The following is a 14,328-nucleotide window of genomic DNA, read 5'->3' on the forward strand; positions in this document are numbered from 1 at the left end:
CCCAGGGACGCTGCAACCTGTCGTAAAGATGAACCAGTTACTAAAGGTCTGAATTTTGATTGCCTGACTCCAAGGATGCTCAATGGTCGTAAGTGTGGGGGAAAATAGTCATAGGTCACTTTTTTCACTTTGAACGGCCATAAGAATTACGGTGGAGGCAGTGGGGAACTTGTTTCTGATGTTCGCTTCCTGTCCCCGTGCTTTTTTCGTGGTTTGCTAACTGATGTCAGGTTGTTTCTCTAAAGTCAACTCTGTGGTTGTTTGCCACTAGCCATGAAGCTGAATAGGTAGCCCTGGGCCAGAGGCCCGTCTCTAAACTTAGTTTATTCCAGGGCTCTCCAAACGTGGCCACTTTGAAGACTTGTGGACTTCAACTCCCAGAATTCCTCAGCCGAGAGGAATTTCCTGGGAGTCGAAGTCTACAAGTCTTCAAAGTGGCCACATTTATTCCACAGAACTAGATAAAATGGGATGGAAGGAAGGAAGGAAGGAAGGAAGGAAGGAAGGAAGGAAGGAAGGAAGGAAGGAGGAGGGAGGGAGGGAGGGAGGGAGGGAGGGAGGGAGGGAAGTAAGTTAGAGTTAAGATTAGGGAAAGAAAGAAAGAAAGAAAGAAAGAAAGAAAGAAAGAAAGAAAGAAAGAAAGAAAGAGAAAGAAAGAAAGAAAGAAAGAAAGAAAGAAAGAAAGAAAGAAAGAGTTAAGATTAGGGAAAGAAAGAAAGAAAGAAAGAAAGAAAGAAAGAAAGAAAGAAAGAAAGAAAGAAAGAAAGAAAGAAAGAAAGAAAGAAAGAAAGAAAGAAAGAAAGAAAGAAAGAAAGGAAGGAAAGAAGGAAGGAAGGGAGTTAGAGTTAAGATTAGGAAAGAAAGAAAGAAAGAAAGAAAGAAAGAAAGAAAGAAAGAAAGAAAGAAAGAAAGAAAGAAAGAAAGAAAGAAAGAAAGAAAGAAAGAAGGAAGGGAGGGAGGGAGGAGGGAGGGAGGGAGAGTTAGAGTTAAGATTAAGGTAAGTAAGTAAGTAAGTAAGTAAGTAAGTAAGTAAGTAAGTAAGAAAGAGGGAGGGAGGGAGGGAGGGAGGGAGGAAGGGGGAGAGTTAGAGTTAGAGTTAAGATTAAGGTAAGTAAGTAAGTAAGTAAGTAAGTAAGTAAGAAAGAAAGAAAGAAAGAAAGAAAGAAAGAAAGAAAGAAAGAAGTCCCTTTGATCTAGACAAGACTGATAGACATCACCACCACCACCGCTACAACAATTTCTACACAGCATATTAGTACAATCTTTTCTGGGTCAAGGTTTATGAAATGATTACGAAAGTTTACGGTACCCGTATATTCCCTTGGAGAAAGGAGATTTGGGAGTGTATTTCAGAACATAAATATTTGGAGATAATAATGAACTAACAGACTTTACTGACGGTAACAGCAAAGGTTGCAACCAAAATTACAGTGAGCTAAAATTTCCTGCTGTGGGAACTTGGGCTGACCTGCCTGAATGTATGATTCAAAGAAAAATCACAGGATATTAGAATTCATTAGAATTTAAGCTCAAGGGGTTCCCTTCTTCAGATGCCTGCAGGTTGGTATGACATTCAACACCCTAAATCGGTGGTGGAAAGATCAGGATTTCTTACTTTTATTGCCTAACAACAGTAGCAAGACAGCATAGAAACCATGGAGAAATTTCCTGATATTAAGAATAATTAATCAGTGGAACAACTTGCCTCCAGAAGGTGTTGGGTGCTTCATCACTGGAGGCTTTTAAGAAGAGTTTGGACAACCATTTGTCTGAAATGGCATAGGGTTTCCTGCCTGAGCAGGGGGTTGGACTAGAAGACCTCTAAGCTCCCTTCCAACTCTGTTATTCTATATTCTATAAGGGTAGTCATTGTTCCACCGAACCGTGCTATTAAAAAGATTTTTAATAGTCTGAACTAGCAGATGCCTTCATCACCAGACTGGCTAGCCTGAAAATTCCATTTTTTTTTCTGAAACCTGATCCAACGATAATGCTATCCTTCCTTTCTGCCAATAAAATACCAAAATAAAAAAGAGGTATGTATGTTAATACCCTTGTTTATAAAAGAGTGGCGTGCGAAAATACTTATCCAACTTACTACAAAATCCGGCAGGTTGTTTTTTTTTAAATTAATGGTATACATTTGAAAAAATGCATCCAGTTTTGGTTACCACATTACAAAAAAGATGTTGAGAAAGACTTTGGAAAAGGTGCAAAGAGCAGCAGCTAAGATGATTAAAGGCCTGGAGACTAAAACAGTGATCCCCAACCTTTTATGCCGCGGCCCGGTGCCGGCATCAACTGGGCGCCGCCATCTTTTTTGATGAAAAAGTGCTTCCGGTGAGCTTTCTACCGGAAAAGCTCACGGAAGCACTTTTTATCAAAAAGATGGCGGCGCTCAGCAACCAGCGGCCGGTAAGACTTGTTCCGCGGACTGGTACCAGTCCAGCGGACCGCGTTGAGGACCCCTGGACTAAAACACATAAAGAACGATTGCAGAATTTGGGTTTGGCCAGTCTAGAGAAACGAAGGACCAGGGGTGATATGATTAGACAGACAGAATACTTTATTGGCCAAGTGTGATTGGACACACAAGGAATTTGTCTTGGTGTAAATACTCTCAGTATACATAAAAGAAAGATACATTCATCAAGAGTCAAGAATCATCAGGTACGACACAATGACAGTCATAGGGTACAATAAGCAATCAAACCATACTAGGAGACAGTCAATATAGATTGTAAGGATACAAGCGACAAAGTTACAGTCATACAGTCACAGGTGAGAGGGGATAGGTGATAAGGAGTGATGAGAAGATTAGTAGTGCAGACTTTGTAATAGTTGAACAGTGTTGAGGGAATTATTTTTTTAGCAGAGTGATGACTTTCGGGGTTGTTCTGGTGTGCAGTGCTCTATATAGCATCGTTTCGAGGGAAGGAGTTAAAACAGTTTATGTCCAGATGTGAGGAGTCTGTAGATATTTTCACAGCCCTCTTTTTGACTTGTACTGCATACAGGTCCTCCATGGAAGGCAGGTTGGTAGTAATTGTTTTTTCTGCAGTCCTAATTACCCTCTGGAGTCTGTGTCTGTCTTGTTGGGTTGCAGAACCAAACCAGACGGTGATAGAGGTGCAGATGACAGACTCCATCCTTCCTCGGTAGAACTGGATCAGCAGCTCCTTGGGCAGTTTGAGCTTCCTGAGTTGGCGCAGAAAGAACATTCTTTGTTGTGCTTTTTTGATGACGTTTTTGATGCTAGGTGTCCATTTTAGCTCTTGTGATATAGCAGTCTTCCAATATTTGAAGGGCTGACCCAAGGAAAAGGGGGTCAACTTATTTTCCAAAGCACCAGAGGACACGACAAGAAGCAATGGGTGGAAACTAATCAAGAAAAGCAACCTGGAATTAAGGAGAAACTTCCTAATAGCGAGAACAATCAATCAGTGGAACAACTTTCCTGCAGAAGTTATGGGTGCTCCAACACTGGAAGTTTTAAAGAAGAGATTGGACAACCATTTGTCTGAGCTGGAATAGGTTCTCCTGTTTGAGCAGGGGGTTGGACTAGACCACCTCCAAGGTCCCTTCCAGCTCAATTCGGATTCTGATTTCCTGCAAATGTCATTTCGTTCTGATGCACGAGTAAAAACGTTGCCTGTGCTGTGATTTGTGGGTGCTTGTTTGTTTTCCCTTCTGGGTTATGCGGTGGCAAAACTCTCGCTTTTCCTGAATAGCGCTTTTAGGTCGGGAACAAATCAAAGAGTCAAATTACTCTCCTCCCCCCCAATTCCAGACCAAAGTAAGGGTTGAGTTTTGTTCCTGCCCCAAAACAGGTCGGACAACTCTTGTTTAGGGGAACAAAAACACCCCAAAAAACCCCCCCACTGAAGTCTTTCCTACAAGCCAGAAGTTTGCTGATTCCTGCTCTAAACTGAAATAGAAATAGAAATTACTTTATTGGCCAAGTGGGACTAGATGCACAAGGAACGTGTCTTCGGCGCAGAAGCTCTCAAGTGTACAGGTAGTCCCTGACTTACAACAGTTCATTTAGTGACCGTTCAAAGTTACAACGGCACGGGGAAAAAAATGACTTGTGATCGTTTTTCACACTTATGACAGCTGGCGGCATCCCCGTGGCCATGTGATAAAAATTCAGCTGCTTGGGAACGGACACGTATCACTTGGCAAACTCAACCATCATAAATATGAGTCAGTTGCCCAATGCCCGAATTTTTGATCATGTGACCCTGGGGGTTACGGCAAATGGTCGTTAATTGTGAAAAATGGTCCCAACTCACTTTTTTTCAATGCTGTTGTAATTTATTTTTATTTGTACTTTTTTTTTAAAGTACAAAAGTGCTTAGTGAACAGTGCATAGTCTGGATCCCTTTACTTATACAATGTAATAATAATACTGGTAATGATGATGATGATGATGATGATAATGTATAATCCAATTTTTGCATCCTTTACTTATACATATCAGGAATGTTTCATCTTCTAATTTCTACCTCTTTTATCTAACCATTGATAAAACAAATCCCATGTTGAAAAAATATTCTGTTTCTTCCTTAGCTTTTATTATTAATGTCAACCTATCCATCTCCGCAAATGTCTAATGTCTTTCTAATTATACTTTCATCTGTAGGTACATCCCCATTTTTACAATATAGTGCAAATACAATTCTGGCTGCCGTCAGCACATGTATTATTAAATATGTAATCCCTTTATTATAGTTTTCTGGTAATACACCTAACAAAAATATTTCTGGCTTTACATCTATGTGTTGCTTTATCATTTTCTCTAACCAGGTAAATTCGAACGGTCATGAAACAAACTGTTATAAGTTACGGACTGCCTGTATAAATTAGTTTTTGCTTGATGGTTTCCCTCACTGATGATTAAGCAATTATAGAGCTCGGAGCCCAGCCTGCCAATTTTACCTAACCTAGGTTGAACATGCTATTGATAGGCAGGCTGTCCTCGACTTACGACGATTGAGCCCAACATGGTTGTCGTTAAGCGAGACAGTTCATTAAGTGAGCTCTGCCCCCATTTTATGCCCTCTGTCACAGTTGTTAAGTGAATCACGGCACCTGTTCTCCTACTTATGATTATAATCTTGTTGCTTGTATCTTTATGATTTATATCGTTTTATTTAGCTTCCTAGTATGATTTGATTGCTTATTTAGTATCCTGTAACTATCACTGTGTTGTATCTTATGATTCTTGATGAATGTATTTTTTATGTACGCTGAGAGCTTATGCACTGAATACAAATTCCTTGTGTGTTCAATCACACTTGGCCAATAAAGAATTCTATTCTATTCTATTCTATTCTATTCTATTCTATTCTATTCTATTCTATTCTATTCTATTCTATGCTATTCTACTCTACTCTATTCCCTATTCTATTCTATTCTATTCTATTCTACTCTATTCTACTCTATTCTACTCTATTCTACTCTATTCCTTATTCTATTCTATTCCTATTCTATTCATTATTCTATTCTATTCCTTATTCTATTTTATTCCTTATTCTATTTTATTCCTTATTCTATTCTATTCCTTATTCTATTCTATTCTTTTTTCCAATTCTGTTGTTACTTCAAATGGACACTAAATGGACTGCCCGTATTCAAACAGCTTGCCTCCATCCATCTTTAGCTGTAGAAAAACGGCGTCCGTGAACTTAAACTGGGCAAATTGTAAAAATATATAAAGCCTGCTAGGTAAGATGGCAGCAGAGATGCTGAAAACATCACGTTCCAACGGTCACCTGGCAGCCCGCCATTATCAGCGGCCATAAAAATATTATTGGCTGCCTAAAGTCTGCAGCAAGAAAGATTTTTTTTTAAAAAAATGCTCACTATCGCCTTCCCAATCACAGGCAGTCCTTGACTTACGACGGTTCATTTAATGAAAGTTCAAAGTTACGATGGCAAATGTGACTTAGGATCATTTTTCACCCTTAGGACCATCGCAGCATCCCCCATGATCACATGATCAAAATTCAGAGGCTTGGCAACTGGCATGTACTTATGACGGTTGCAGCATTCCCGGGGTCACGTTGACGAGCCAAGTCAATGGGAGATTCGCTTAACAACCCAAGTTACTAACTTAACAGCTGCGGTGATTCGCCTAAGAACCGGGGCAAGAGAGGTTGTAAAATGTGAGCAGAGCTCACTTAATGAACTGTCCCACTTAGCAACTGAAAAGTCCGGGGTCAATCGTGGTTCTTAGTCAAGGATTGCCTGTACAACCAGGTAATCACGGTGACCTCACCAGGAATCTTAAAGCTTCGGGTTATTAAATCTGAAGTCTGCAGGGTGAAAGGAAACTACCAGAAATCACCACAGTAACATGTTCCAACAAAAAAGAAAAAAGATTATGATTACTTTCAAAATTTTCCCCAGGCTATACAGGTATTAGTCAGTACACAGTCCCTGGCGTCACCTCTTAGGATGCCCATGAATGTACTTTTAATGCTTTTTTATTACCTTAAGACACCGTTATTTGCCATTTATTAATCCAATTTATATAAACCCATATCACAAAACACGATTCTGGATGGCATACAGCGATCGAATAACCACAAATTGTGCATTTGCTGTTAGATATATTGTTATCTACACTTAGCAAATATTTCAGAGATAGGGTAACCATGGAACAATGGAAACGCCTGTTACTGAGGGGTTAAAAACTTCAGTGAAGTTTATTTATTGGTCTACTTATAACTCGCTCCAGTCCCCAAGGACACTGGAAGCATATATCTGAAATAATTCAAGATTTTCCAGTCCCAATTGCCAAAATGTGAATAGATGCACCTTAAATCACACGGTTTAAATCAAAACCTAACCATTCCAACAGAAACCTGCTATGCACAAGAAATACAACCTACTGTTCACAAGACTCGGTATTTATTAGCCTTATACTTTAGCTGATGTCTCAGTGCAAACATTTTTCATCAAATTTGGATTCTTACGGCATCTTTATGTTTCTATTCCGCTAAAAAAAAAAAATCACTTCGTAGAAACAAAACCCTAACCAGGAAAACTCCAAATATTTATTATCATATTTCTAAATATATGCATAAGCAAATACAACTTAAAAGATTATTGTAATAATGTCAGCAAACATACAGACAATATATACTTTTGATTTCCAAAATAACCAGAGTTCCTTGCCTAAGGCCTATGTGCAAACTCAGGGTCCTTGGGCTAAGAAGGCAGCGGTTACAGTAATCCTTGACTTATGACCACAACTAAGCCCAACATTTCTGTCGTTAAGTGAGACGTTGGTGCAGTGAGTTTTTCCGACCTTTCTTACCATAGTTATTAAGTGAATCACTGCAGTTGGTAACTTAGTAACATGGTTCTTAAGTGAATCTGGCTTCCCCACTAATTTTTGCTTCTCAGAAGGTCGCAAAAGGGGATCATGTGATCCTGGGACACAGTGACGGTCGTAAGTATGAGCCAATCGCCTCTGAAGCCTCTGAATTTTGATGACATGATCGTGCGGATGCCACAAAGGTCGTAAGTGTGAAAAATGGTCATTAAGTCACCTTTTTCACCGTCACTAAATGGACCGCTAAGTCAAGGGCAACCTGTACAGGTAATCTTGACTTACACCTGTTCGTTTAGTGACCTTTCAAAGTTACAACGGTCCTGGAAAAAGTGACTTAGGGCTGTTTTTTCATGCCGTGGTAGCATCCCCCAGGTTACGCCATCAAAATTCAAAAGTTTGGCAGCCGACTCATTTTTATGACGGTCGCAATGTCCCAGGGGTCAAGGGATTTACTTTTGCGACCGTCTGACAAGTGAAGTCAATAGAGGAACACGGATTCACTTAACAACCAGGTTACTAACTTCGTAGCCGGAACGATTCCCGTAACAACGGTGGCAAGGAAGGTCGTAGAATAGAGCAAAATTCAACCTAACAACCGTCTCGCTTAAGCAACAGAAATTTCCACCCATACACAGATGGCTAGAAAAGATAATAGGGCAACATGTAGCTTTCAAACGTGGACTGTTTTTATTTGGGATGATATCAGAAAAATTTGATAAGGAAAGTATGCATTTAGTATTGCATGTCTTAACAGCAGCGAGGATTATCTTGGCACAATATTGGAAAGATGAAGGCACACTGCAAGAGGAAGAGATAATTAAGAAGATATTAGATTGTGCAGAAATGGACAGACTTACACTGAAAATCAAACAGAAAGAAGACACAGAATATCATCAAACATGGAACTTATTTTACCAATGGTTGGAAAAAAAGGGGTGGAGAGTAAGAAATAGAATCTGTATTGTTAAGCAATTTAAATACCTAGACAACATGATGTTTATTAAGTACTAAGAAATGTAATAAATAGAAAATTAACAAAAAAAATTTTTTTTAAAAAATAATAATTCGGGGCTCCACTGGCATCATAAGTTGAGGACTAACCATCGAAAGGTTAAGAGTTGCTAATCATTGGTCAGGAAAGAGATGGTGCAGTCATGCTGGGTAGCTCAATAACATTGCACTAATTGATGTGCAACAGCTGTAAAAATGCACATCCCATGCTCAAACTAATTGGGAAAAAGCACAGGGGATACTGTGATAATGTTAAATCTGCACTTGGACAATTTGAGACAGATTTGCCATCCCATCTAATCAAAAGACTGGAAAAATTGAAAAAAAAAAAAATGTCAGCCAAAATGATTAACAATAAAAATGCAGAGGCATTAAACTATTAGTAATTATTTGACTTTATGGCTGTTTATTATCTCTGCAATTCCCATCAAAGCATACCTTAATTGCCAACTGTAGCAAAAGTAGTGAATATTCTAGAAATTTAAAAGCTTCCTAAATGTGTCTGGTTAGGAGACTAAAGCAGTGACTGACTGGCCTGACACAGGAAGTTTTTCTTAGAAATATATGAAAAAAAACCACCTCATATTAATCGAACAAATTTATATTATCGAAACAGTGTATGTGATGCTCAAATAATACTATATCTGCTCCATTCAAACTAACCCAACAGACAAATACACCATTTTAAACTATTGCAACGATGGAATTGTTTACTTTCATGCAAATGAAATCTTATAAGATTTCGTAATCCCACCACCTTAAACACCGTCTTATTTAGCGTAAAGAGGCCCTCAAAAATTTCAAGTATTTAAATAATGCACACATTCCTGGCTATTCAAATCAGCTTTCAGGATTGCACAGGCCACTTTCTGAACTCGCAATAAATACCAGGAAATTAAGTGACCTGCATTTGCTTGGGAAATGCAAAAGCTAATTTAAATCAAAATCCATATGGTTCAATACCTATAGTCATCCACTTGATGGCAGTGGTTCAGACACAACAAAATAATGTAATTATGGACTAAGAATTAGGATAGGACTTTTATATGCATAGTAACATCTGGGTAGAGAATGGGATCAGATCTGAAAGAAAATAAGTCTCTGGAGAATAGATATACAGTATATAGGTATATAAGCTTTCCTACTGCCATAATAAGATACATACATCCTATTCTCATTTTGTTCGGCCATAAAATAAAAACTGCCTGCTAGTATTAAGGTCCAGTTTTGGCTTTCAAGTACCAGTAAATAGTTTGTGAAGCTTTGTGTGACAATGCACTTCCTGTTATCACAGTGTACATTTTACTGTTTTGAAAATATAATTAGCGTACATTTATCTTTAAAAGTTGACCTTGGGATGAGGTCATTTTTAAAAAAGGGCTATGCCTCTTTGGCAACAGAGCTGGAACAAAACACAACTGTTTTGCTAGCAAAATGAATATCGCTCAATGAACAGCTTGCCCTACGAACCTATATGACATTATGACATTGTGGAGATATTATATAGTGTGATTGGGGGCACACAGAGGGAGACAGAATACAGAATGACTGAGTTGGAAGGGAATGTAAGATCAAAAGAGGAGGAAACAGAGCAATCGAGTAAAACTTTGCATCTCAAGAACGAGATTCTGCATCGTATCTGTACAAAAAAAGATTAATAGTATAACTATTTTTTATGATTAGCTATGTATACCACGCTTTGGGTAGACTTTGGGTAACTAGCCATTTTGACAATTAGAGTACAGAAAAAGAAGAGTTGGAAGGGACCTTGGAGGTCTTCTAGTCCAACCCCCTGCTCAAGCAGGAGACCAAGTGGATGGCAGTCTCTTCTTAAAAGTCTCCAGTGATGAAACACCCACAACTTCTGGTGGCAACCTGTTCCATTGGTTAATTGTCATCACTGTTAGGAAATTCTTCCTCAGTCCTTCCTCCTTCCTTCTCTCCTTGATTAGTTTCCATCCTTTGCTTCTTCTCCTGCTCTCAGGTGCTTTGGAGAGTAGCTTGACTCCCTCTTCTTTGGGGCAACCCCTCAAATACTGGAACACTGCTCTCATGTCACCTCCAAGTCCTTCTCTTCACTAGACTAGACAAACCCAAGTCCAGCAGCGGTTCTTGATATGTTTTAGCCTCCAGCCCCCTAATCCTCTTTGTTGCTCTTCTCTGCACTCTTTCCAGAGTCTCTCGATATCTTTTTTTACATCGTGGCAATCAAAACTGGATGCTATATTCCAAGTGAGGCTTTAGCAAAGCTTTATAAAGTGGTATTAACACTTCACATCATTTCCATAACTGTGAGTGAAAAATTGTAATATTTAACCTCACAAATACACGTATTACGTTCCTCCAAAATCTGTAGGTCCCACTGTTTTTTAGAATGCTTTCTCATAATTAGCCATTTTACGGCATCTACCAAATGTTAGAAACCAGACATTTTTATGACTTTGGGTTCAGGATTTCATTTAACATGCAGAGACATAGTTTCTGTGATGACCCAAAGGGGCGTGACACAAAGACAACACAGTCACATAAGTAAGAAAAGTCCCTTTAATACCTCCAACTTTGCCCCAAAATGTCCAGGTTACCTTCGGCTGGAGAAAAAACTCCCCTAAGAACAGTCTTTAAGTGGAGGATATTCAATCCGAAAACAAAGTAAATATAAACTGTAAATAAAAATCCACACAAACCACGCTGCAGCAATTAACTGGACAGGGCAGGAAAAGGAATTGCAGACTTGAAAGGCCAGCAAAACACACACAGTTGGGAAGACACCAGGAACACAGATAAGCCTCGACAATACCAGACAATTCACAATTTGCTCCCAACAACTTTGCTGTGCGCAACTTCCCTTTTTAAACAGTCTTCCCAGTTGCAGCTAATGAAGGGAATCAGGGCCCTTTCCTCCCCCAGTAAGCCAAGCGACTCATGTTGCTCCCTTCTCCGTTCCTCCCTGCATGCCTCAGGATGAAGAGGGGGTGGGCCTGGAACTGCCTCTGAATTCCCTCTCCCTTACTCTACCTCTCCCCTGCTCTGCCCAGACGGACTTTGCCCTTCCCCAGTTTCTTCCACAGCCAACAGAGCTACACTCCCACTCCCTGTCAGCTGCTCAGCCTCCCTCTCCCAATCAGATTCTGACAGGGATATGACACTTTCAATGACAACTGCTTATTGAAGAATAAAATGCTTATTTCAGACTATTTTACAGATAGTACTCGACGTACGACCACAATTGAGCCCAAAATTTCTGTTGCTAAAAGGAGACAGTTGTTCAGTGAGTTTTGCCCTGTTTTACGAATTTTCTTGCTATGGCTGTTAAGTGAACCTCTGCAGTTGTTCACTTAGAAACACGACTGTTTAAGTGAATCTGGCTTCCCCATTGACTGGTCAGAAGTTTGCCAAAAGAAGGTCACCAGGAGACTGCAATCGTCATAAGTACATGCCAGTTGCCAAGTATCTTTATTTTGATCACATGACCACTGTAAGGCCACAATAGTCCTGTGAAAAATAGTTGTAAGCCTTTTTTTCCAATACCGTTGTAACTTTGGTCACTAAACGAACCGTTGTAAGTTGAGGACTACCTGTATTATGCTGTCATTAAGAGCTGTCTTCACCACGTAATTGTAAACTACGGTTAAAGGGAGGAGCCGGTGAGAGCTTTGGAATTAAGCATCTCTTCCAGAAAAAACTTCTATTGCAAGGGGGAATTAAAAACAAATTATCCTGTTTTGACTATCTACAGCTTACAACGTCCATGGATAAATTGAGGGATCTGAACCACGTTTTGGCTTACAAGCCACCTTGCTTCAGATACTGAAGAAAATCCAAAATTTAGGAACTGGGTTTTAGGTTAAAGTCAACTTAAAAGAAAGAAAGCCGAAGTTTCTTGGCTAAAACCGGAGTCCTTAAAGGGAGAGAAAGACAAGGCATCCCGTCTGTCATGTGAAAACAAGATTTAATGATAGGAGAGTTGTTGTTTTTATTTCCTTTTTTCCCCCTGAGCTAAATTCTGACTTTTGAAGTGAGTGAATGGCTGATAGGTTGGTTTTTTTGGCAAAGCAAGCAGCATCGGATCAAAACATGATAAAACTAAATACATCAGATTTACACAAGAAGAAATAGCATGCATGTACCCCCAAATTTCAGCAGCAAGAGGGATTGTAAGGAAGAAGCACCCCCAAATATCTGCAAACCTCTACATGCAACCCCTTTCCCCAACCCAATGTTATGTTTGAATTGCACCACCCTTGCAATGAGTCAGATCCCAGAAGCCTGAATCAGTCGCTCACAAAGCTATGTGGCCTGACTGGTTTTAGATTAGTGTGGCGTGACGTGTAAAGCAGACTATGATGGCTTGTTCCCTAACAATGGTTACAGCAAACGGTGCACGCAAGCAGCCCAAGTTTAACCAAGTTTCAGGCGGACGGACGGACAGCTCCCAGGCTTTGCTTTCAATCTGTCCAGTGTGGATTTATTGCAATGATTTAGGTTTTATAATCGAATCATCATCATCTAGGGCTGTTGCGAAATCACAGACCCTCTCCAGGCAGGCTGGAAAATTGGGGAGTTCCTCCTGGATAGTTCAAGCCTGAAATTCCCAAGAGGGAGAGGAGTTTTTAGGCGGCTTGGGAGGGAGAAAGAGAGAGAGAGAGGAAGGAAGGATCAAGATGGAAGGAAAGAGAAAAGGAAGGAAGGAGGAAGGAAGGAAGGAAGGAAGGAAGGAAGGAAGGAAGGAAGGAAGGAAGGAAGGAAGGAAGGAAGGAAGGAAGGAAGGAAAAAAAGAAAGAAAAAAGAAAGAAAGAGAAAGGGAAAGGGAAAGGAAAGGAAAGGAAGGAAGGAAGGAAGGAAGGAAGGAAGGAAGGAAGGAAGGAAGGAAGGGAAAGGAAGAAAGAAAGAATTGGAGATGGAAGGAAAGAGAAAGGAAGGAAGGAAGGAAAAAGAAAGAAAGAGAGAGAAAGGAAGGATCGAGATGGAAGGGAGGGAGGGAGGGAGGAAAAGAAAGAAAGAGAGAGAAAGAAAGAAAGAAAGAAAAAGAAAGGAAGAAAGAAAGAAAAAAGAAAGAAAGAAAGAAAGAAAGAAAAAAGAAAGAAATGGAAGGAAAGAAAGAAAGAAAGAAGGAAGAAGGAAAAGAAAGAAAGAAAGAAAGAAAGAGAAAAGAAAGAAAGAAAGAAAGGATTGAGATGGAAGGAAAGAAAGGGAAGAAGGAAGGAAGGGAAGAAAAAAGGAAGGAAGGAAGGATGAGGGAAAGAAAGAAAGAAAGAAAGAAAGAAAGAAAGAAAGAAAGAAAGAAAGAAAGAAAGAAAGAAAGAAAGAAAGAAAGAAAGAGAGAGAGAGAGAGAAAGGAAGGAAGGATCGAGATGGAAGGAAAGAGAAAGGGGGAAGGGAGGGAGGGAGGGAGGAAAAGAAAAGAGAGAAAGAAAGAAAGAAAGAAAGAAAGAAAGAAAGAAAGAAAGAAAGAAAGAAAGAAAGAAAGAAAGAAAGAAAGAAAGAAGGAAGAAGAAATGAGCCTTTCCAACCTATTTATGGGATGAGTTTAGTGAGTTTTCTGCAGGTTGTGTCCCCCCCATTTGGGGACCGAGGGGCCCCCCCTTGAATCCCCCAGCCAGGAATGGGGGGAGGGGAGAGGTTGGGGGTCTTTCAGGGGTTTCAGAAAAGCTGCTTTGGGGCATCTGTGCCCCCAAGGGCGTCCGGCGTCCCGCAGCCCTGCCCCCTCTCCTCCCCCCGCCCCGCCGGTCCGCTCCAGCCTACCTCGCAAGGCTGTTGTGTCGAGGGGTAGACTCTCGGAAGAGGGGCAGGTCGAGAGGAAGGAAGACCCGCCGCCGACTCGCCCGCCGCCTCCCGGCCCGAGGACTCCGAGCGAGCCCGGCCTGGAAAGCCCCGAGACGCCGCCGAGCGCCGGCCTCCCCTCCGCCTCCAGGGACGAGAACGCCGCCCGGATTGGCCCTGCTAGGCCGCCGTCCCCTCCTCTTCTTCCTACT

General features: G+C 40.6%; 1 protein-coding gene across 1 annotated transcript in view; it reads right to left on the reverse strand.

The window, feature by feature from the left end:
* The window catches only part of ELF1 (E74 like ETS transcription factor 1), an 86,574-nt gene extending 72,254 nt beyond the window's left edge, over window positions 1-14,320 (reverse strand). The window contains exon 1 of the mRNA XM_087967585.1: window positions 14,099-14,320. The gene's annotated coding sequence lies outside the window, so the exon portion shown is untranslated. The remainder of the gene's footprint in view (window positions 1-14,098) is intronic.
* Between the last annotated feature and the right edge of the window lie 8 nt (window positions 14,321-14,328).

This window comes from Notechis scutatus, chromosome 5 (genome assembly GCF_049901735.1).
Source record: "Notechis scutatus isolate UNSWTSFEM ecotype Mainland chromosome 5, rNotScu1.2, whole genome shotgun sequence".
NCBI lineage: Eukaryota > Metazoa > Chordata > Lepidosauria > Squamata > Elapidae > Notechis > Notechis scutatus.